At 37.2% G+C, this 23,305-nt stretch overlaps 1 protein-coding gene across 1 annotated transcript in view; it reads left to right on the forward strand.

Annotated features, from left to right (window-relative positions):
• Positions 1 to 23,305, forward strand: part of LOC309660121 (uncharacterized protein) — a 1,229,325-nt gene that overhangs the window by 777,707 nt on the left and 428,313 nt on the right. Inside the window, exon 9 of the mRNA XM_082460663.1 lies at positions 6,183 to 6,249. The gene's annotated coding sequence lies outside the window, so the exon portion shown is untranslated. The remainder of the gene's footprint in view (positions 1 to 6,182; positions 6,250 to 23,305) is intronic.

A 23,305-nucleotide genomic window follows, 5' to 3' on the forward strand; every position in this document is an offset into this window, starting at 1 on the left:
TTATTAGTACTTTAAGAGCTAATTAGAAAATAAGCTAATCTGTTTTCTCTTCCATAATTAATTTTAGGTACAAATAATGCTAAGGCATTTGTAATAAGTAGCTGGGTATAAAATAGTCAGTAATTAGACCAATAATTTTTATTGGTCATCCATTTTATCACAGTTGGAAACTAGAGAGGAGCAGTAGAAAAACCCCTGGATTATGGTACTAGATGACTGGGTCACATTGGGCACATCACTTATCTGAGTCTTTGTTTACTTATAAAATGAGAGTGTAGACAATATTGCTAAAACTTCTTTTTGTTTTTTTCATCATGTAGACCTTTTTATATTCTGAAAAAGGTAATGCCTGAGATGAATCTTTGAAAGATAAGTTAGGAAGAACAACAAGGATTTTGGAGAAGGGCATGTGAGATTGAAAAAACAAAATGACAGGCACAAAGATGTGGGAAGAGAGTTCATGGAGTATACTGGGTACTGTGAACAGCTCAGTATGCCTAGGATATTAAGAGATAAGTTTGGAAAGGAAGAAAAGCCACATCATACAGGCTGGTGGGTGGCATTCTGAGTAGACTGAGGTTTCGATGTCAAGACACTTGAGTTTTAGACCAACCTGCACTTAAGAAGCTTTGGGGAGCTGGGCCGGTAAATTAACTCCTGGTGTCTTTTAATCTATGAAAAAGGGGAGATTTAGAGTTGATAAATTTTATATCTTCCGTTCATATTTTTCTTTTACATTTTTGTGATTATACAACCTTATCAATCAAAAATAATTACTCCTCGTGCTCTACACATGTAAAAAAAGTTGTTTTCATGTTTATTAGAAATAAAGAAAATATTAATCTTAATTAGGATAAAAACAACTAAATGCTATTTCAAAAATACTTTTAAATTTTATTTATTAAAGTAACAAAAGACTCCTATGTTTTTACTAAATAATACAATTAGCAGTGGAATACTTTTTAATAATTTTGAAAATTTTGGTTTAACATTTTGTGATGCAACAATATGTTCCTTTATCTTAAAGGCACAAATTAAGTACGTTTTTTTATTTACTTATTTTTATTATTTATTTATTTTTGGCTGTGTTGGGTCTTCGTTTCTGTGCGAGGACTTTCTCTAGTTGTGGCAAGCGGGGGCCACTCTTCATTGCGGTGCGCAGGCCTCTCACTATCGCGGCCTCTCTTGTTGCGGAGCACAGGCTCCAGACGCGCAGGCTCAGTAGTTGTGGCTCACGGGCCTAGTTGCTCCGCGGCATGTGGGATCTTCCCAGACCAGGGCTCGAACCCGTGTCCCCTGCATTGGCAGGCAGATTCTCAACCACTGCACCACCAGGGAAGCCCTAATACGTTTTTAATAGATTCCTACCCATAGCTGCTTGCTATGGTAAAGGTTAAAAATTTGAAATTTTCATCTTTTTGTAAAAGAAAATATTTTATTTAATGCCTAAACTTAACAACTATTTTATGGTCTTTGCTGTGAGTTAGCTTATGAAAATTCATGAGCTACAGAATATTTTCATAATCACACTTGATAACATTACAAAGTTTTGTAAAGATTTTACTACTTAAAGGTCTTGTTTCTATAAAATTAACTACATTAGTGTTATCCCCATGTTTCCCTCAGAATTATGCATATATCATTGTGACAACCAAGTGGAGTGAGTGCCAATATGTATATTAAGAATAAATTAAATATTTTTTAAAAATAAATAAGTAGAAAGAGAAGCTCTATTGTTTTCATCCTACATCCCAATAAACCACTTTGGAACCCATTTCTTTATGTAATTAATTTAGAAAAAAAATTATATGAACAGGTTTTTAACTCAATCACATTGGTAATGCAACAAGATCTCTGTTTAAGGACATAATTTAACATTAAGATATTGTTTTTTTGAAAAGATTAAATTCTAAAAGAAACTTGATGCCAATGCCTTTTTTCCTTTGGACAATTATGAAGGTTCTTTTCTGTAAAGCATAATTTGAAGTTTTATCTTTTAGGCTATAGTTAATTAGCATAAGTTGCTTAGAGGATGTTTTGGGAAAGGAAAAGGAACAGGAAAGGCCACCTGCAGAGCACAATAATCAGAAGTTCTTACATGGAGATTATAGCACTAACAGTTTTACAAAGAAAAGGCACATACTCTAGTGATTATTGATTGCCTCTTGGGGAAGGGCAGGAGGGGGTGCAAAAGAGAGCGGGGGATTTGAGAGAATTTAAGGGTTTGAACATCTGATTAAGAAGCACAATTAAAGGATCCAGTAAGGGAAATACATTTGTGCAGATGGCTGTGAAAGAAAAATGATTGTCTTTGCTGTCATGGGTCATAAATTCACTCTTTTTCTCACAAAAGAGATAATTGATGCTTCAAACATTATGGACCAAAAGTACAGCAGTGAACCCACAGTTAGTATTGAGTTCATATTGTTTTTTCTTAAATGTTACTGGAAGAATGGCTTTTAGGACAGAACAAAATTCCATTACCAATGATAAAAAAAAACTATTTCAAAAGAGGGAACCAGGGTGATTGCTTCCTCCTTATGAATTGATCTATTTTTTGCCTTCATGCAGTGTTCGTTTTCATCAAACCTTGTAGTTTTTTCAGAAAATGACGGGGATAGAATTAGAGAAAAAATGGTCTGCTCTTTTAATTTATTTTAAAAATTGTATTTTAAAAGTTTATTTTTTTAATAAAAAGCAAGAAGGAAGGAGAAGAAATACTAGAACAATAGCATGTATGAGGGTAATGCTGCGATTTCAGTTTCTCCCAAATGGTCATTATTTCCTTCCCTGTGCTCTCTTTATGCTCTTCCACAGCCCCTTCCTTGCTCAGCAAAGCACATTTTCCTTCTCTTGTTAAAGCAAAACCCTATCCTTCTAGTTTCCAGAGGAATTTCGTAGTTGAATGTTCTTTGTTATTATTATCTTTATGTGAGATTGAGCAATATAATCTCCCTGAGCTTCAATTACTTTTGTAAGGTGGGAGTTAATAATTTGTCCTTTTCACTATAAATCCTTGAAAGGTTGAAATAGGTAGTTTATCTCTTTCTACTTGTGGTATATATCATGATACATCACACAAAATGGTAGCTCAATAAATATTGTCCTTTTCTGAATAACAGACTGACAGTTGTTCCCCCAAATGGTCATTATTTCTTGAGCTAATATGTGTGAAATGACAATATATAAATATATTTTTATAAATTAAATCACAAAGGAATTTAATTATTCCCATTTTATATAAGTCATATCTAGACACAAAGAAGATGCAAGACAAAACTGTATAATAACCATCAAAGCAGGAATGACTCAAATTATGGATGAGGCACTTTGACTCTTATGTATTTTAACTCATTTATTCCTTACCACAAGGCTTCACCTTAAGTTTGTCCACAATGGACAACAGAACTTTAACTCCAATTATCATATATGTACAACCCTTTTAGAACACCTACATACAACATATATAATAACAGGACATTTTTAATTCGTCTTTAATGCAAGCTTTCGTGAAGTCGGCAAAAGAGTTTGTTGATACTGATGTCTAAATCTGCACTTGTAAGAAGGATTAAAATCAGCTCACTCTACAGATACAAAAACTATTATGAGTTTACACATCAATTCCCCAGATCTTTTCCACCAGGAACTGATGGTAACTCTCAGTGTAACTAAGGGGTGTAGCCCAGTTAGATCCAGTTCTGCAGGTTTTATATTGTTCTTGTCCCATGCTGAGATGTCCACTTTTTGCTTGTAGATTTTTTTTTTTTTTTTGAGTTAATTTTCTGATTAACCTGGGAAGTTACCATGGAAAGTTTTTACTCTGACCTGAGTTGTTGCATCCAGTGTTCTTGTGAAATGGAAGAGGGGTCACAAAAAAATCATTCAAACATTTTTGTCAGTGAGACTCTCTTCTTGTTTGGATCTTGATTTCAAAATGGCTTCCCCATGGAATAAGAGGCATCAAAGCCATAACACACTACCATAAAATGACAGCCTGTCCTCAAGTCTTATGGGACAGATAATCAGTGAAACCATGCTGTTTTGACTGCTGAAGACCAGTTTCTGATGGCTGCCAATGCCGTGAGATCCTGTGTTCTGTGTCTGAATTATTCTGCAATAGATCTTTCCAGAAATATCGTTCCCTCTTCTGTACCTTCCTACCACACTTATTCACTTTCCACTTATTCCCCTGCTATTCTTGCCTCAATATGCTCTCTTAGAGCATTATTAGATTTTATACACTTAGAACATTATTAATTTAGTGTTTAATATATTTTGTACCATGATCTTTCATTTCAGATATACTATATGCAAGCCATTTCATAAAGAGAAATCTTGCCTAAAGACTGCTAAGTATCAAAGCTCCAAGAGAAGAGGTCACTTAGAAAACGGTTGGCCATGTGTTTCTTTGCATTGCTGGCAAAATAAGTTCCCTTTGAAATATTATGAATAAGTCATCATCTAGGCTACAGGCCAGCTTTAATATTTCTGTTCTCTGGAATGCCCCAGTGGAATGTTATGCAAGTCCAGCAGATAGCAGGTGAGGCTTTCAGGGACAATGCCCCAAATAGCTTTCAGTGCTGCCGACTTCAACTTTGCTTCAAGTTGAACTGGCATCCTGCCCAAGAAAAGCAAAGAGTTCATGGTTTAGGGGAGCAGCCCTGACCCAGATACCTAATATCAGACAATGTCTTCGCTGAGACATGAGCTCAAAATATGCTTTTGACATTGAGTACACCACAATGTCTCTCTCTTTTTCTTTGCATCTATAATATCTATCAGATATAGGAATGCCAATGATAAATGACAATGAAAAAAGAGTGACTAAGCAGTTGAGTGTATTAAACATTCATCTCCCAGAGCCCCTAAGCTAATTATTTAGTCTCAGGTCATTTGTGTTAGGTTCACTCTCCCTCACAGCGTATTTTCATCCCCCAGATATATTACTTCTTATTTGTCAAAATCAGTATAAGAAACAGTAGCAGCAAGTTCCCAAGAATAATGTTCTTTAAAAAAAAGGAAACCCACTATCCTTGCAAACTAATATATTATTCAGCCATCAATATATCTACCTATACATCCATTCATTCACTTGTTCATTCACCCACTTATTTAACAGGAAGATTTTTTAATGCCAAATTAATTTCTAAGCACTCTGCTGGGTATTAGAGATACGGAGGTGAACAAGCCGGAGCCCTTTTCTGAGGGAGGGACCACAATCTTTTGGCTTAATAAGATTAAAAAAATCAAAGAATTACAGTAGGCAGCCCTACGATAGGATTTTGCTCAAGACTATTTTAACATAGCAGAAGAGCACCTGATTGAATTAAGAAAGTCAGGAAGTTTTCTTGAGGAAGTAACACTTGAATTATGTCTTGAAGGATAAAATGAATAATCCAAGTGGATAGAGGGAAGTAGCAGTGCTCTATGCATATGCAACGCCCTACAAGCATAAAGTGAACATGACATATTCTGAGCTACATATGAATAGGGAGGTGGTAGTGGGATGATGTGTAGGTTGGATAAGCCAACTGTTGTATGACATTTTAAGAAACTTCTATTTGATTCTGAAGCCAGTGTTTATTCGCTGAAGTATTTTAAGCAGTAGGCTTATGGATTTATTAGGGTCTGGTATGGGGAATTGATTAGAAGATTTGAGACAGTAGACAAGGAAATGAATCAGGAGGGCTTGGCAGTAATGACCCCTTTACCTAATTAAGTCCTCTTCTTCCTACTAACCTATTTACTTTCTTCTCATCATAAATGGTCTTACCTTTTGCTAATCTACCTGAGATATTTTAGAGTAAATTTGATTAAAATATTTATTTAAGATAATATGTGCACAGCACTATGAGGAAGTAGAGGAATAAAAGATAAACATGGATATTTTCTCCTCTCAAGAAGTTTTTTATTAAATTGGAAACATTCAGGACCCAAGTATCTTTATACAGATAGGATGGAAGAAGAATGTTTATGAGAGAGATTGAAAAGAAAGAGAGATAATATCTATCTAAGACAGAGGGGGATTGTGAAAGGCTTCAAGAGGAAAATTATCAGAAGAAAATGACTAGAATTTCAATCAGTGAAACTAAGAAAGAGGAGAAGGAGAAATTTCAAAGAAAGAGATGTTATGCAGATCTTCTGGCATGCATCATGTAGCCTTTTTTTCCTTCTTTCTTTAGGGAACAGACGGAATTAATGGATTGTGACCAGTTCTTTAGAATCTAACCAAGGTGGAGATGTCCTTCTGTAAGTTATTTGTATATTGTATAGTGACAAAATGAACAAGATATACCAAGACCCTGCTTTAATGTATTTAAGCAAATATTTATTTTTCTCCTTCTATGTCGCAGGTACTGTTTAAGGTCCTAGAAATATAATGGTGAAAAATACAAGCAAAATGTGTGTCCTAAATATCTTACATTCTATATGGGGAAGACATATAATAAATGTAAACATTTAAAGAGATTAGGTTATTTCTGTAAATGTTAAATTCTATAGAGGAAATAAATCTGAGTAATGGGATAGACTCAGGTAGGTAGGGCTTGGGCAGGCTGTCTGGATAGGTGATCATGGGGAACTTCTGAATAGTTTAACTTTTTAAAACTTTTTAATGAGGTATAAATATACACAAAAAAAGTATAAAACATCACTAACCTTTTAGGCATTGCTTTATATTTTGGGAGGGACATATTTTTACATGTTCACCATGTAGATCAGGATATGGACCATGTTTAGCACCACAGAATTTTCCCTTTGGCCCCTTTGCTAACAATACCCTGTTGTCAACTGCCTGTTGAGTATCTTACATTTGAAATAAGAATAATGAAAAGAGATCAACCCTCTGAAAATCTGCAAGCAGGGTATTCCAGGCAAATTTAACAGCAAGTACAAATACTCTGAGGCAAAAAAAAAAGCTTGATTCTTTAAGACAGAAAATTAATGTCAAAGTAGCTATAACATAGTGAAACATAGAAAAATGGTAGAAGATTATATCAGAGAGTTACACAGCAGGAAAGTTATGTAAGGCTTTTACTTCCACAAAAGAATCTCGATTTTTCAGCTTCCAGTGTAGAACCTGTTGAAGAGATATAAAAATGTCAAATATCATTGGTTGTTGTAAACATTCATTCCAAAAATGTTCATGCAGAAGGTATGTAGAGATTGAACTATGACAGTGGGCATGGAAGCTAGGAGCCCAATAATGAGTTTGTACTCAAGAAAATAGATGATGGAGTCATGAATTTTGGTAGTAGCAGTGGAAGTGGATAAGGTTTGCTAGATTCAATAAAAATGTAAGGAAATGAAGCAAGGTAATAGGACAGATTAACTGGTTGTGGCATATTCAAAACAGAAATAAATTGAGGATGATTCTTAGGCCTAAGCAACTAAGTGACTAATGGAAATATTCATCAAGATGGAGAATACTTGGCAAGAGTTAGGGATGTATGTAAAGACATGAGTCTAGTTTGACCATTTATGTTTGAGATGCCCAAGGGAGATGTTAGACAGATTTCGGATTCAATTTGGGGATTCTATGTTAGATACTATATTTCAAAACATGAGACAGAATGAAATTACCCCAGGAGGGAGTACAGATAGAGAAACAAAGAGAACTGAGGCATAGCAGCAGAGAAGTACAAACTAGCAAGGGAGACTCGGAAGGAGTAGACAGAAAGATAAGAGAAAAATAAGAGAATGAGATACAATAAATGCCAACTGACACAATCTCTTTCAGACTCAATGTCACAGAGACTTTGATAAGACAAAAGGTTGAGAGTTGGCTGTAGGATTTGGCAAGTTAAAGAACTTTGGGGAACAAAGAGGTTCTATTTCTTATTAATCCAATATTCTTTTATCTGTTGATTTAGTCATTATTCAAGAAGAATTTACACAAAAGCCATAGTCTTCTTTTTCTTTTTTTCTTAAAACAATTTTTTATTGATGTATAGTTGATTTACAATATTATAAAAGTTCTAGGTGTACAACGTAGTGATTTACAATTTTTAAAAACTATACTCCATTTATAATGATTTTAAAATATTGGCTATGTTCCCCATGCTGTACAATATATCCTTATAGCTTATTTATTTCATCCATAGTAGTTTGTACCTCTTAATCCCCTGCCCCTATGGTGCCCCTCCCTCCTTCCCCTTCCCCACTGATAACCACTAGTTGGTTCTCTATATCTGTGAGTCTGTTTCTTTTTTGTTATATTCCCTAGTTTGTTTTATTTTTTAGATTCCACATATAAGTGATATCATACAGTATTTGTCTTTCTCTGACTTATTTCACTAAGCATAATACCCTCCAAGTCCATCCACCTTGCTGCAAATGGTAAAATTTATTTTTAATTCATGGTCTTTAAAAAGGAATATTTACAAACTTTAGGCTTTCTTGGTGCTTGAATGATAGTGTCAGCAAGGCCACATCCTCACTGAGAAAAACAAGTAACAAAAAAGATAATGTTAAGGTGACCCTGAGTAGTATTTATATCTCCACTTTCAGCTTTTCAGCATTTTAAAAATCCCATTACTCTCAGTCCACCAGTGTTTCTGATTTAATATTCTTTTATATATATGGTTCTGAATTTAGACAGACATAATCACTAGTCCATTTTCCCAAAGCAGTTCACCTCTTACTGTATCATAGCTGGCCACTGCCGTCTTTATAACTGAAGAGAAACAGGATCTACTTCTTCTTTTCACCAAATGTGGTTAAGATATATAATTTAACACATTTTTTAATGAAGACCATATTTTTTAGAGAAGTTTAAGTTTCACAGCAAAATTGAGAGGAAGGTACAGAGATTTTCCATATATCCTCTGCCCCCACACCTGCATAACCTCTCCACGGTTCAACAAAATTGTAATAAACATGGTGCTATAACACAAGAGATTAAAAAAATAAATACAGTGACAAAATGTGTGCACAGAATTTCTCCTTTTCAAAAGAGAGTATTTGTTGAAACCAAATACAGGTGAGCACACGCACACACACACACGCACACACAGACACACACATACTTTTTTCTCCTTCCCCTAAAACAAAAGAGAAGCATCTCTCCAAAGTATGTAAATTCTGTCACTTGAGAGGCAAAAACTCTGTGGGAGGGGATATACACTTCTGGCATTGTGACTAGGAAATGTGGGCCAGTCTTCCCACCATGAACAGATAGAAAACCTAATCAAAATATATTATTGAAAAACTACTTGAAGGTATCATAAAGGCAACAAGGCACTAAAAAATTAGTAACCAAGGTCTTAAAGAAGAAAAAACCTAGATAGAGAAGCCTGGTATATGGAAAATGCCAAAAGGCAAGTGAGAAGCTGAACAGAGCTTTCTTATGGGGCTCAGAGTGACACAGCTGAAATCCAGAGCCTGCCAAGGAAGCAATGCCTATAAGCACACATGATAAGGACTGTACTCTAGGAGTTAGTGTGATCTAGAAATGGTCTGGTTCTCACAGGGTAAGGAAGTCCAACTTCATATCACCTAGCTTCCTACAGTTAGACTAAATTCATAGAAGGTTATTAGTTCCCTAGACATACATCCTTTTCAAGGAAGAAAAGACATAACACTAGGCTTAATTATATACAATTTATACAATTTATGTTACCCAAGCTAAAATCATCAGGCATATGGGAAAAAAGAACATTCTTTTTTTAAAAAAGAAAATATGGGTAATAGAGCCAGACATATAAAGGATTCAGGTAATGAAGTTATACAATAACTTTAAAATAATATCCTGAATATGTGTGATAATGGCATTACACAATGACTTGGATATAAGTATCCTGAATATTTTCAAAGAAATAGATATAATTGAGAGGTTCTGAAAAGAAATAGTGTTTAAGAAAATGAAAATCTGGGCACTGAAAAACACAGTAACTGAAATTAAGAATATGATGGAAAGGTTTCACAACAGATAACAAACATCTGAAAATATCATTAGTAAAATGGAAGATAAGTCAGAACACTGTGTGAAGGAGTACAGTGAATAAAAATGATGGAAAAAGCACAAAACAACATGATATACCTAGGAGTTACAGTGAGGAGGGCTACCATATGTGTGACTGGAGTCCCAGAAAGAGAAGAAAGAATGGAATAGAAGCAATGTGTGGAAAGACATGGCTGCAGTTTTCTAAATCATTAGAGTTTTGAAAATAATAACTCAAGAGTAACGATGAACCTCTAAAAAGAAATGAAATTGAGTTATTTGTAGTGAGGTGGATGGATGTAGAGTCTGTCATACAGAGTGAAGTAAGTCAGAAAGAGAAAAACAAATACTGTATGCTAACACATATATATGGAATCTAAAAAAAAAAAAACTGGTTCTGAAGAACCTAGGGGCAGGACAGGGATAAAGATGCAGATGTAGAGAATGGACTTGAGGACACAGGAAGGGGGAAGGGTAAGCTGGGATGAAGTGAGAGAGTAGCATTGACATATATACACTAGCAAATGTAAAATAGATAGCTAGTGGGAAGCAGCCGCATAGCACAGGGAGATCAGTTCAGTGCTTTGTGACCACCTAGAGAGGTGGGATAAGGAGGGAATATGGGAATATATGTATACGTAGAGCTGATTCACTTTGTTATACAGCAGAAACTAACACAACATTGTAAAGCAATTATACTCCAATAAAGATGTTAAAAAAAAAAAAAAGAATAACGATGAACCTCAAGCAGGATAAATACAAAGAAAGTTGTACCTGACATAGCACAGTAAAGTTGCTGATAAGGGATAAAGATTAAAATCTTAAAAGCAAACACAGAAAAAGATAGGTTAAAGTAAAAGGAGCAAGAATTAGACAAAAACAGGCCTTTCCATATCTAAGAAGAGGATTGTATTAGTTATCTATTGGTGCATAACAAATTATCCCTAACTTAGTTGCTTAAAACAATTAGCATTTATTGTTTTATAGATTTTGTGGTAGTAATCTGGAAGCAGCATAGCTGGGTGGTTCGGGCTCAAGGTCTCTCAAGAGATTGCATCCAAGCTGTCCACTGAAGTGTGGTTCTCTCAAAGCTCAAGTGGGAGAGGGTCTATTTCCAAGCTCACTCAGGTGACTATTGGCAGGCCTTGGAAAATCTTCCAGGCTTATTCACACGGCTGCCTGTTTGCCTGATTTCCTTACTCTATGGGTTGCCTCATAGGCTGCCTGAGTGTCATCATGGCACTCTTTCCAGGGCAGCCTCCCCACATGGCAGCTGGCTTCCCTCAGAGAGAGCGAATGAGGGTGAGAGAACATATCGACATGGAAGTCAATGTCTTTTTTTTTTTTTTTTTTTAATTTATTTATTTTATTTATTTATTTTTGGCTGTGTTGGGTCTTCGTTGCTGGGCGCGGGCTTTCTCTAGTTGCGGTGAGCGGGGGCTACTCTCCGTTGCGGTGCACAGGCTTCTCATTGCGGTGGCTTCTCTTGTTGCAGAGCACAGGCTCTAGGCACGTGGGCTTCAGTAGTTGTGGCATGCAGGCTCAGTAGTTGTGACTCGCGGGCTCTAGAGCGCAGGCTCAGTAGTTGTGGCGCACGGGCTTAGTTGCTTCACGGCATGTGGAATCTTCCCGGACCAGGGCTCGAACCCGTGTCCCCTGCATTGGCAGGCGGATTCTTAACCACTGCACCACCAAGGAAGCCCTCAATGTCTTTTTTATAACCTAATGTCCAAAGTGGCATCCCATCACTGCTACTGTGTTTTATTTACTAGAATAAAGTCACCTGGTTGGCCTTGTACTTTCTTGATAGAGCAGCATTGAAGTGTCATGTGGAATTGCTATTTAACAAGTTACTACAAACTTAGTATATTAAAACAACCTTTTTATTTGATTCATTTTGGATCAGGAAATAGAGATGGGCTGAAGTAGGTGGTACCTACCGCAGCTGGGTTGTCCAAGGTAGGTTCTTCATTCACATGACTGGTGCCTCAGTTGTTCTTGGTCTGACTGTCTCTCTGTCCACATGATGTGCCATCCTGTAGAACCTCTCCATATAGCTTGTATTTCTTATGGCATGGTGATCTCAGGATAATCGCACTTCTTACATTGTATATGGCTTCCAAGAGTCAGGAAAAGAAATCAAGGCCCTTGCCAATCAAGGGCCACACCCAGGACCAGTGCTGCATCACTTCTCCTGTATTCATATCATCATGGTAGTCACACAGTCAGCCTAGATACCGGGGGTGGGGTTGTAAATGTCACTTCTTAATTAGGAATTAGGAAGGTCACATTGCAGAAGAAAATTGTTTTAGAGATAATGTTGTTGTCATCTTTGGGACAATGTAATATTTCACATTCTGCTCTCTGGCCACAACAACCCACATCCCACTTACACACAAAATACACTTACCCTCTCCCTGAAGATTTCATCCCATTATGGCACTGAGGTCACATTTTACTGGTAGGGGGCTGAATTTGATCCTTGTTTTGAGGCTGCTCCTTAAATTGAGGATCTTTTGTTATCTGAAGCTAGCCCTGGTTCCTTTATAGATCCTCAAAATCCATACTGAAAAGTACCCAATTCCCTCTTTATCTCAACTTTCTGAAGCCATATTTCATTATACATAACTAAAAAACCAGTTGGCATTTCCAACATTCTGCTAAACATCTGCTAAACCAGATCCTCGAGTTCATAGGCACATTTTTACTATACATTTCCTTCTATATTATTTATTGCTGTATAAAATAAATACCCCAAAACTTAGCATCTTAAGACAATATAAAGCAAAATTAATATTCTCACATATTTTCTGAGTATCAGGAATCTGGAAGTGCTTTAGATGGTTGGTTCTGGCTCAGGATCTCCCATAAGGCTGCAGTCAAGATGTCAGCAAAGGTTGCAACTATCCGATAGCATGGCTGGAGCTGGAGAATCAGCATTCAAGATAGCTCACTTAGAGGGTATTGGCAGAACACTTCAACTGTCTGCTGGCAGAAGGCCTCAGCATCACAGGACAGCCTGGGAGTCTTCCCAGCATCACAGATGTTTCCTCAAGAGTAAATGCTCCAAAATAGAGGGCAAGGAAGAAGCTGCAGTTCTTTTTATGACCTAATTTCTGAAGTCATACATTTCCATTTCATTCCAGTAGAAGCAAATCACTAAGGTCAGACATACTCAAAGAGGGAAATTAAGCTTCACCTCTTAAAAGGGGGAGTATCTAAGAATTTGTGGACATATTCTATAAGTGCCACATCTACGTTACCTCAGTCAATAGGTTTGCTAAATTTTCTATTATTATGTAACACAATTTATCTTTTCTCCAGCCTTCAATAACGCTTTTCTCAGTTTCGTTCCACTGCCACAAATCGTCTACTTGAGGTCCTTCACACTGCCACGCAACATGTGGTCCTAAATCCAAAGCCATGTGTTTTACATTTCTGTTATAACACAAAAACCTACTTCCAGTACCAAATTTAGGTTCTGGAATATATTTGTGAATAACAAACCCTCCCAAACCATCAGTGGATTAAAACAGCAACCATTTACTGTGTGTGGTCATCCTGTGGGTCAGGTGTTTTATCAAGACATAATGGTGGGGGGGACCTTCAAGATGGCAGAGGAGTAAGATGTGGAGACCACCTTTTTCCCCACAAATACATCAAAAATACATCTACATGTGGAATAACTCCTACAGAACACCTACTGAATGCTGGCAGAAGACCTCAGACTTCCCAAAAGGCAAGAAAATCCCCACGTACCTGGGTAGGGCAAAAGAAAAAAGAAAAAACAGAGACAAAAGAATAGGGATGGGACCTGCACCAGTGAGAGGGAGCTGTGAAGGAGGAGAGGTTTCCACACACTAGGAAGCCCCTTCACTGGTGGAGATGGAGGGCGGTGAGGGAAAAGCTTTGGAGTCACAGAGGAGAGCGCAGCAACAGGGGTGCAGAGGGCAAAGTGGAGAGATTCCCGCACAGAGGATCAGTGCCAACCAGCACTCACCAGCCTAAGAGGCTTGTCTGCTCACCCACTGGGCCGGGGGGTGCTGGGAGCTGAGGCTTGGGCTTCAGAGGTCAGATCCCAGGGAGAGGACTGGGGTTTGGCTGCATGAACACAGCCTGAAAGGGGGCAGAGCTCCAGAGCTACATGGGAGGGAGTCCAGGAAAATGTCTGAACCTGCCTGAAAGGCAAGAAACCATTGTTTTGGGGTGTGCGAGGAGACGGGATTCCTTCCCTGTCTGCCCACAGAAGGCTGAGCACCGCCTAAATGAGCTCCAGAGATGGGTGCGAGCCACAGCTATCAGCTCGGACCCCGGAGACGGGCATGAGACGCTAATGCTGCTGCTGCAGCCACCAAGAATCCTGTGTGCAAGCACAGGTCACTATCCACACCTCCCCTCCTGGGAGCCTGTGCTGCCCACCACTGCCGGGGTCCCGTGATCCAGGGACAACTTCCCTGGGAGAACACACGGTGCACCTCAAGCTGTTGCAATGTCATGCCAGCCTCTGCTGCTGCAGGCTCTCCACACATTCCAATTATAACTACTGTACCCCTCCCTCCCCATGGCATGAGTGAGCCAGAGCCCCCTAATCAGCCGCTGTTTTAACCCCGTCCTGTCTGGGCGGGAACGGATGCCTGAGGGCGACCTACATGCAGAGGCAGGGCCAAAACCAAAGCTGAATCCCAGGAGCTGTGGAACAAAGAAGAGAAAGGGAAATTTCTCCATGCAGCCTGCGAAAAGGAGACCCCCCCAACACAGTAAGTTAAACAAAATGAGAAGACAAGGAATTATGCAACAGATGAAGGAGCAAGGTAAAAACCCACCAGACCAAACAAATGAAGAGGAAATAGGCAGTCTACCTGAAAAAGAATTCAGAGTTATGATAGGAAAGATGATCCAAAATCTTGGCAATAGAATGGAGAAAATACAAGAAACATTTAACAAGGACCTAGAAGAACTAAAGAGCAAACAAACAACCATGAACAGCACAATAAATGAAATTTAAAATTCTCTAGAAGGGATCAATAGCAGAATAACTGAGGCAGAAGAACGGATAAGTGACCTGGAAGATAAAATGGTAGAAACAACTACCACAGAGCAGAATAAAGAAAAAAGAATGAAAAAAATTGAGGACAGTCTCAGAGACCTCTGGGACAACATGAAATGCACCAATATTTGAATTATAGGGGTCCCAGAAAAGAAGAAAGAGTCTGAGAAAATATTTGAAGAGATTATAGTTGAAAACTTCCTTAACATGGGAAAGGAAATAATCAAGTCCAGGAAGTTCGGAGAGTCCCATACAGGATAAATCCAAGGAGAAATACACCAAGAAACATATTAATCAAACTATCAAAAATTAAATACAAAGAAAAAATATTAAAAGCAGCAAGGGAAAAGCAACAAATAACATACAAGGGAATCCCATACGGTTAACAGCTGATCTTTCAGCAGAAACTCTGCAAGCCAGAAGGGAGTGGCATGATATACTTAAAGTGATGAAAGGGAATAACCTACAACTAATATTACTCTACCCAGCAAGTATCTCATTCAGATTTGACAGAGAAATTAAAACCTTTACAGACAAACAAAGGTTAAGAGAATTCAGCACCACCAAACCAGCTTTACAACAAACGCTAAAGGAAGTTCTCTAGGCAGGAAACAACACAAGAGAATGAAAAGACCTACCAAAACAAACCCAAAACAATTAACAAAATGGTAATAGGAACATACATATCAATAACTACCTTAAATGTAAATGGATTAAAAGCTCCAAACAAAAGACATAGACATAGACTGGCTGAATGGATACAAAAGCAAGACCCGTACATATGCTGTCTACAAGACCCACTTCAGACCTAGGGACACATACAGAATGAAAGTGAGGGAATGGAAAAAGATATTCCATGCAAATGAAAATCAGAAGAAAGCTGGAGTAGCAATTCTCATATCAGACAAAATAGACTTTAAAATAAAGACTATTACAAGAGACAAAGAAGGACACTATATAATGATCAAGGGATCAATCCAAGAAGAAGATATAACAATTGTAAATATTTATGCACCCAACATAGGAGCACCTCAATACATAAGGCAAATTCTAACAACCATACAAGGGGAAATTGACAGTAACACAATCATAGTAGGGGACTTTAACACCCCACTTTCACCAATGGACAGATCATCCAAAATGAAAATAAATAAGGAAACACAAGCTTTAAATGACACATTAGACCAGATGGACTTAATTGATATTTATAGGATATTCCATCCAAAAACAACAGAACACACTTTCTTCTCAAGTGCTCATGGAGTATTCTCCAGGATAGATCATATCTTGGGTCACAAATCAAGCCTTGGTAGATTTAAGAAAATTGAAATCGTATCAAGTATCTTTTCTGACCACAATGCTATAAGACTAGATATCAATTACAGGAAAAAAAAAAACTGTAAAAAATAGAAACATATGGAGGCTAAACAATATGCTACTAAATAACCAAGAGATCACTGAAGAAATAAAAAAATACCTAGAAACAAATGACAATGAAAACACGACGACTCAAAACCTATGGGATGCAACAAAAGCAGTTCTAAGAGGGAAGTTTATAGCAATACAATCCTACCTCAACAAACAAGAAAATCTCGAATAAACAACCTAACCTTACACCTAAAGCAATTAGAGAAAGAAGAGCAAAAAAAAAACCCCAAAGTCAGCAGAAGGAAAGAAATCATAAAGATCAGATCAGAAATAAATGAAAAAGAAATGAAGGAAACAATAGCAAAGATCAATAAAGCTAAAAGGTGTTTCTTTGAGAAGATAAACAAAATTGATAAACTGTTAGCCAGACTTATTTATCAAGAAAAAAAGGGAAAAGACTCAGATCAACAGAATTACAAATGAAAAAGGAGAAGTAACAACTGACACTGCAGAAATACAAACGATCATGAGAGATTACTACAAGCAACTATATGCCAATAAAATAATCTGGAAGAAATGGACAAATTCTTAGAAAAGCACAACCTTCTGAGACTGAACCAGGAAGAAATAGAAAATATAAACAGACCAATCACAAGCACTGAAATTGAGACTGTGATTACAAATCTTCCAACAAACAAAAGCCCAGGACCAGATGGCTTCACAGGCGAATTCTATCAAACATTTAGAGAAGAGTTAACACTTATCCTTCTCAAACTCTTCCAAAATATAGCAGAGGGAAGAACACTCCCAAACTCATTCTATGAGGCCACCATCACCCTGATACCAAAACCAGACAAAGATGTCACAAAGAAAACTACAGGCCAATATCACTGATGAACATAGATGCAAAAATCCTCAACAAAATACTAGCAAACAGAATCCAACAGCACATTAAAAGGATCATACACCATGATCAAGTGGGGTTTATCCCAGGGATGCAAGGATTCTTCAATATACGCAGCAAATAGTAGTAGGAACTATACTGTAACTGTTGGTATATATCTGTAATAATTGCTTTCACAGAAATGAAAGCCAAATAATGAAGCTAGCAAAGATAAGGTAAAAAATAAAAAAGAAGAGAAAAATGCCTTTATAATTATACAGTACCAAATTACTAGTGAACAGGAAGGAAAATGCACAATTCTAGTCAGAAAATGATAATTATTCAATGTACATTATATGGGTAATTTGCAAAAATGAGCTAAATCGCTTATTAATTATATATTCAATGGGCTAATTTTCTAATTTTCAGAAGAAAGTATATATTTAGTCTTTATGAAACCCTAAAAATTATTTATAGTCTTTAGTAATAACTTGAAAGTGAATCTTACTTTTATGGCTTTTTATTCAAGATTTTCATTCAAAATTTCATCTTTGTTGACAGAGCATATTGATCCAATGGATGGTCATTGGAATTTTTCCTATGCCATGAATGGAGGAAAATTAGAATAATATTTCAATCTTAGAAGATGATGAAAGTTATCTTTGGAAGATATATGCAGAATATAAATATTTATATATTCATATATAAAAACTTCATTTCTATATGTGGAAATATATATTTTACTTGGAGACAGCTTTCCAAGTTACAGAATTTTCTCTCCCTGAGCAAGGAGTGCTAGTTTACTGTGTGGAGGGATTAAAAGCAGTGCATTAAGAGGTGTTAGATTGTAGAGTATGCTGAGAGAAAAGACAGGTGCAAATTATTTTGTTTTCTTTTGAGAGAGTTCCATCCACATTTCTCAAGTTTACCTTTGGCACAGCATATCTATGTTGATTCACCATGAGGAAGCAGGTGAAGTGTTTGGAATAATTCCCTGCTGGATTTTTGTATTTGTGGTAAGAACATGGTTTAATCCCACTGTGAATCCCTTTACAGAGCCTCTATAAATTTTAAAAAGTATAGAATTGGCCCTAGAGTCAGTTTACAGATCTATTAGTGTACTCTCTGAGAAGAATGGGTGACTGAGCCTTTTCCCAGTCTGTAGCAGATGAAGCTGGTGTCTGCCATATCCCCTCGGCGCTCCCTGGAGCTCACCTTCAGCTTCAGTGGAAGGTCCCCATATACACCTATTGCTTCCCCTTGAGCACTTGTGACTCTACTTCTGAGAGCTTAATCTGACGCCATGAGTGGAGCAGAACAAAAGTGCTGGGGAAGTAATGCCCCAGGAGCAACTCTTAACCTATGAGGGTTTGAGGTCTATGGATAGAACACCCAGCTTCGGGCCCTTGTGGGTCCTGGAGTTCTGAGGTGTGCTCGATTTGGTTTCTCAGAGCCCCCTTGAGACTCAGGCTCAGTTGCTCATAGTGGTAACCCTGTCATTAACGCACACTTTCTGGCTTTCCTCCCTCCCTTCTCTGACTTACTTCCCCACTCCCTCATTGTGCTTTCTGGGATCATCTCCCAAATAAACTCCTAGCACTTGTCTCAGGGTCTGCTTTTTTGTATGCTTCATGTAAATGTTTGCCTAATCTTATTTTTAAAACACCAGCAGTGTCACTATTCTGGAGACACAAAGTTGAGGAAAGGGGAAAGAGTCTCTGCTCCCTGTTTGCATTTGTGAAGAGCTAAAACCATCTATTTGTCTCTGTATTTTTACCATGGGGGCCATGGTCTGCTCTGGTGACTGCTTCTTTCTTTTACCTTTATGTCTGCCATGATTTGAGGCCTCCCTCTCTTTGTGCATAGGCACAAAGGAATATATGAATGAAAATCATTATTAACAAGAAGGAATGGCTTCATTGAGATATTTATTCTGATGGATTGCAATACTTGCTTCCTGCTCACTGTACATTTCTTGAACGTTTTCTTTATGACTATTTAAAATAACTGCCTGAGGAAATGGGACTTAAAATATTGAAATTCTGTGGTCCACAAAGCCCGTTATCCTTTGCCCTTATTTTTCCTCTACCCAGTCCACTCCAACATTCCAGCTTCCGTGAAAGCAGGGGCTTTGTTTGTTTTGTTTATTGCTCTATCACTGATATAATAACAATGCAAGTGCCTGGAAAACAGTAAATTCTTCATAAATATTTGCTGAATGAATCAGTTGAATCAATTCAATTACTTGATAGCCTTATAAACTTGGGCAAATTGATTAACCTCTGTGTGCTTCACTTTTCTCATAAATAAAATGGGGGGATGATGAAAGTCCCTTCCTTAAATGATTATTGTGAGGTTTGAATGAGATTTTGTATGTAATACACTCAATGTAATCCCTGACACATAATAAATGCTAAAAAAGCATAGTTTATATTATTATTATTACTGTTAATATATATTTATTGAGGGATGATTATATGACAGGTATTATTAGTTGTTGGGATTACAACAATGAAACATACCTACAAGGTCACTATGCTCATGTAACTGTACTATAATGAGTGTGATGTATGAAAAATAGACAATCCCTATATAAATATTTTAGCTTAAGGAAATTCAATTTTTTCTGTAGATATTGAAGAACTACAAATTATAAATCGGGGGAATGACATTTTTAAAAAGCACATCTTAAAATATAAAGATAGATTAATTGGGGAAAATATTGAAGGCATGAATTCTTAAGAAATTATTGGTTTGGCCAAAAAGTTCGTTCAGGGTTTTCTGTAACATCGAAAGGAAAACTCGAACGAACTTTTTGGCCAACCCAGTACTTCAGTGTTCCAGGCAAAAGATAATAATAGTAGTAAAATGAATGCATCTGAGAGACTTTTCTGGATGAGAAAAGGTAGAGCTGGTGGATGGCCACTCAGTTAACTAACAGGAGAATAAAAAAAGAACAGGTAGAGAAAGAGATTTAAGATAACTGTGTGTTCCCTAAGATCTATTGAAGAAAAGCATTGCAAAGGAATTGAGAGCAAACAGGAGTTGGGGAAGATGAAATGGCTCTTAAAGCTTTGCAGAAAGTAGTAGGAGCACAAGATCTGTCCTGTTACCTGGAATGGTGAATTGGGAAAATAGAGAAGTTGGGGGTGAGGATGAGAGGAAGAAGGAGAACTCGTGATGTATCTGGGGAGAAGGAGATTGCTCATAGAAGAAGTGAAAGAAAAGAACAGGAACATTATCTAAGTATTTTCACAAGGTGGTGTCTCTTCTTGTTTCAAGGTTGTTTCTGTCATCACTTCTGTGTTCAGAGTGACTCAATTTCTAATTCAACCCAGAATGCTTCTCTCCAGCTCCCAAAGGGGAACCAAGAATCTTAGTGTCTCTATTTAGTTATAGAAGCATTACCTTACTCTGAATAAGATATTCTCATTCCATCAAATCAAAACATGCTTTCCAACCTTTCTGTTTTCTTTTTAATCTCTAAAAGATAAAGATTCTTGCCTTTAACATAAACATAATACTGTCAACACCGGTAAAAGTAATAATTCTTTAATGTCACCATACGTAGCCAGTTCAACTTTGTGTGTGTGTGTGTGTGTGTGCTTTTGTGACTCATCGATTCCTTATTTTGGCAATATATCAGCCCTAAATTTTTATTATTTCCAGACTTGGTTTTCTTCCTTCTGCCAAAGTTAAAAAACAAATAAAAAATTGGATTCTCATAAAGGTTCTCCCACTCCTTTGGGGATTTAAACAAAATACCACTAACTAAAATCATCTGAAACAACAGTTTCTAAGATCCTGAAAATGTAAACATGTCAGCAAAATCAACTGTGGCTCATATATATGTAGCTCAAAGGTATTAAGGCCTAAAGTAAATGCTGGAGTGTGCCTGCTTTCTAAGAGAAGAAAGGGCATTGCAAGTTCATGACTAAATGAAAGACTTCAGTAATTTGAATATATTTCCCAAGAGCCAGAGGGCTAAAAAAGGTGACTACACAAGACTTGAGCAAGCCTCCAGATTATGAAAATTAAATATTTTAAAAGATAGAAGTGGTTGTCCTTCCACTAAGATAAAACATCCTATGAAAAATATCTAGTTTGTGGCAGTTGCTCTGTTAGGAATTTTCATATGTGAACCAATCCTCACAGTAAATACATAAAGTAGGGATTATCAAGCCCACACTACAGATTTGTAAAGCAAGGTTGTCTAATATGCCCAAGATCACATAACTAGTATGTGGATTTGCTCCCAGGATTGTTAGACTTTAAAATGCGTGGTGTTTCCATGACTGTAACAGGCTGCCTCCTCTGGGCTTAATGAAGGTATAATATTATCAGCTTAAGGTAAGGATGAGGAAAATCAAATCCAAGATATACTTATGTAAACACGATGCTGAACTGTCCTCTATGGATAGAATCTGCCCTGTGCACCCCAATGGCCAATGAGGTGAAGCATGCAATCTTAGAGCAGCTTTAAGATTCTAAATTCTGCTTGCTGGAATTTGGTCATAGCTAACTTTCTTATGCATGTGCATGTGATTAACATTTTCTCTTTAAATTAACCCTCTGTATCAATCAGAGTTCAGTCAGGAAAACATAGCCACCATAAAAATTATGTGAATAAAGGATTTACAGTGTTTATTAGAATAACTAATTATATTAATTAGACCTTACGCTAATGTGCAATAACCTGGGGAAGTGAAGATCTAAAAGTGGGAGTGATAGGCACCAATCATTCCATCGGACACACAGGTATGAGTATCCAGTCAGAACTATAGGATAATGTTGTCAGATTTAGCAACTAAAAAATAATACGTAACACCCAGTTAAATTTGAATTTCAGATAAATAACATCTTTTAGTATAAGATGTCCCATGCAATATATGAGATTGTATTTATGCTAAAAATTTTTCATTGTTTAAGTGTAAATTTAACTGGGTGTCCTGCATTTTATCTGTCAGCTTCATAGTGGGAATATTTGAGAAGCCAGATATGTTGGCCTCTGCAGTGGTACTGTGGAGAGGAAGTGTGTGGAGACTCTATGGGAATAGGTACCAGCTCTGTGGCTACACAGCTAAGTGTGTGGTGGTGATCCAGGGGGTGCTATTGGTCAACAGGGTCAGTGGTCAAGAAGAGGAGCTGGATATGGAGCAGCGAGAGCGAGCCAGAATAACCTGGGACCTGCCGGGCACCTCTGTACCCAGAATGATGGCTTCACATCTACCTTCTGAATTGTTGCACAGGGACCTTTCTTGGCCACACAGGGAAGAAGGTTCTGGGAAAGGCAGTCTCTGGTGTTAGTCAAATCAGTGTAACTCAGTGTAATATATCTATCGTTTTTGCCCAAAATACACTTTCTCTCTCCCTCTCTCTCTTTGCTAAGTTAAAATGTATCTTAAAATGCATGGATTTTAAATATAGCAGTTATGTGAATTTTGGCAAATGTATACACCTGTTTAAGCACTACCAAATCAAGATGCAGAACATTTCTGTCTCCCTAGAAAGTTCTCTCAAGCCCCTTTCCAGTCAGTCCTCTCTCTCCAATAGGTAAACACGATTGATTTTTTTTATCATAGTTTTGCCACATGTGGAGTTTTCTATAAATGGAAGCATACTGTATTTTTCTTTTGGATCTCACTTCATTCACACAATATCATGTGCTCATCAATGTTGCCACACGTATCAGTAGTTTACTCTTTTTTAATTACTGGATAGTAGTCCATTGTACAAATATATACATATTGAAAATAAGATAAGTTTATTGAAAAGGTAACTTTATTCCAACACTGGAACTATTGTCATATGTAGAAGATATGCATGCAAAAGATTACCATAAAATGTAATTTAATACTAGTAAGTTGTACTTGTTTGTCAAATGCTCTAAACCCCTCTCATTTCCTAGTGTTATTTAGAGTGGTATCAAGTACATATAGGCACTGACAAGAGACTCTTCTTTTTGAGTGATCAAAAGTATTGATGGATAAAAGAAGATAATTTATTTTGATGCCCCGACTTCAAACAATCTAAAATTATTCTGCTCACAATCAGAGTTAACTGCCAC

Source organism: Balaenoptera physalus (assembly GCF_965194825.1).
Source record: "Balaenoptera physalus genome assembly, chromosome: 4".
NCBI classification, from domain to species: Eukaryota; Metazoa; Chordata; class Mammalia; order Artiodactyla; family Balaenopteridae; genus Balaenoptera; species Balaenoptera physalus.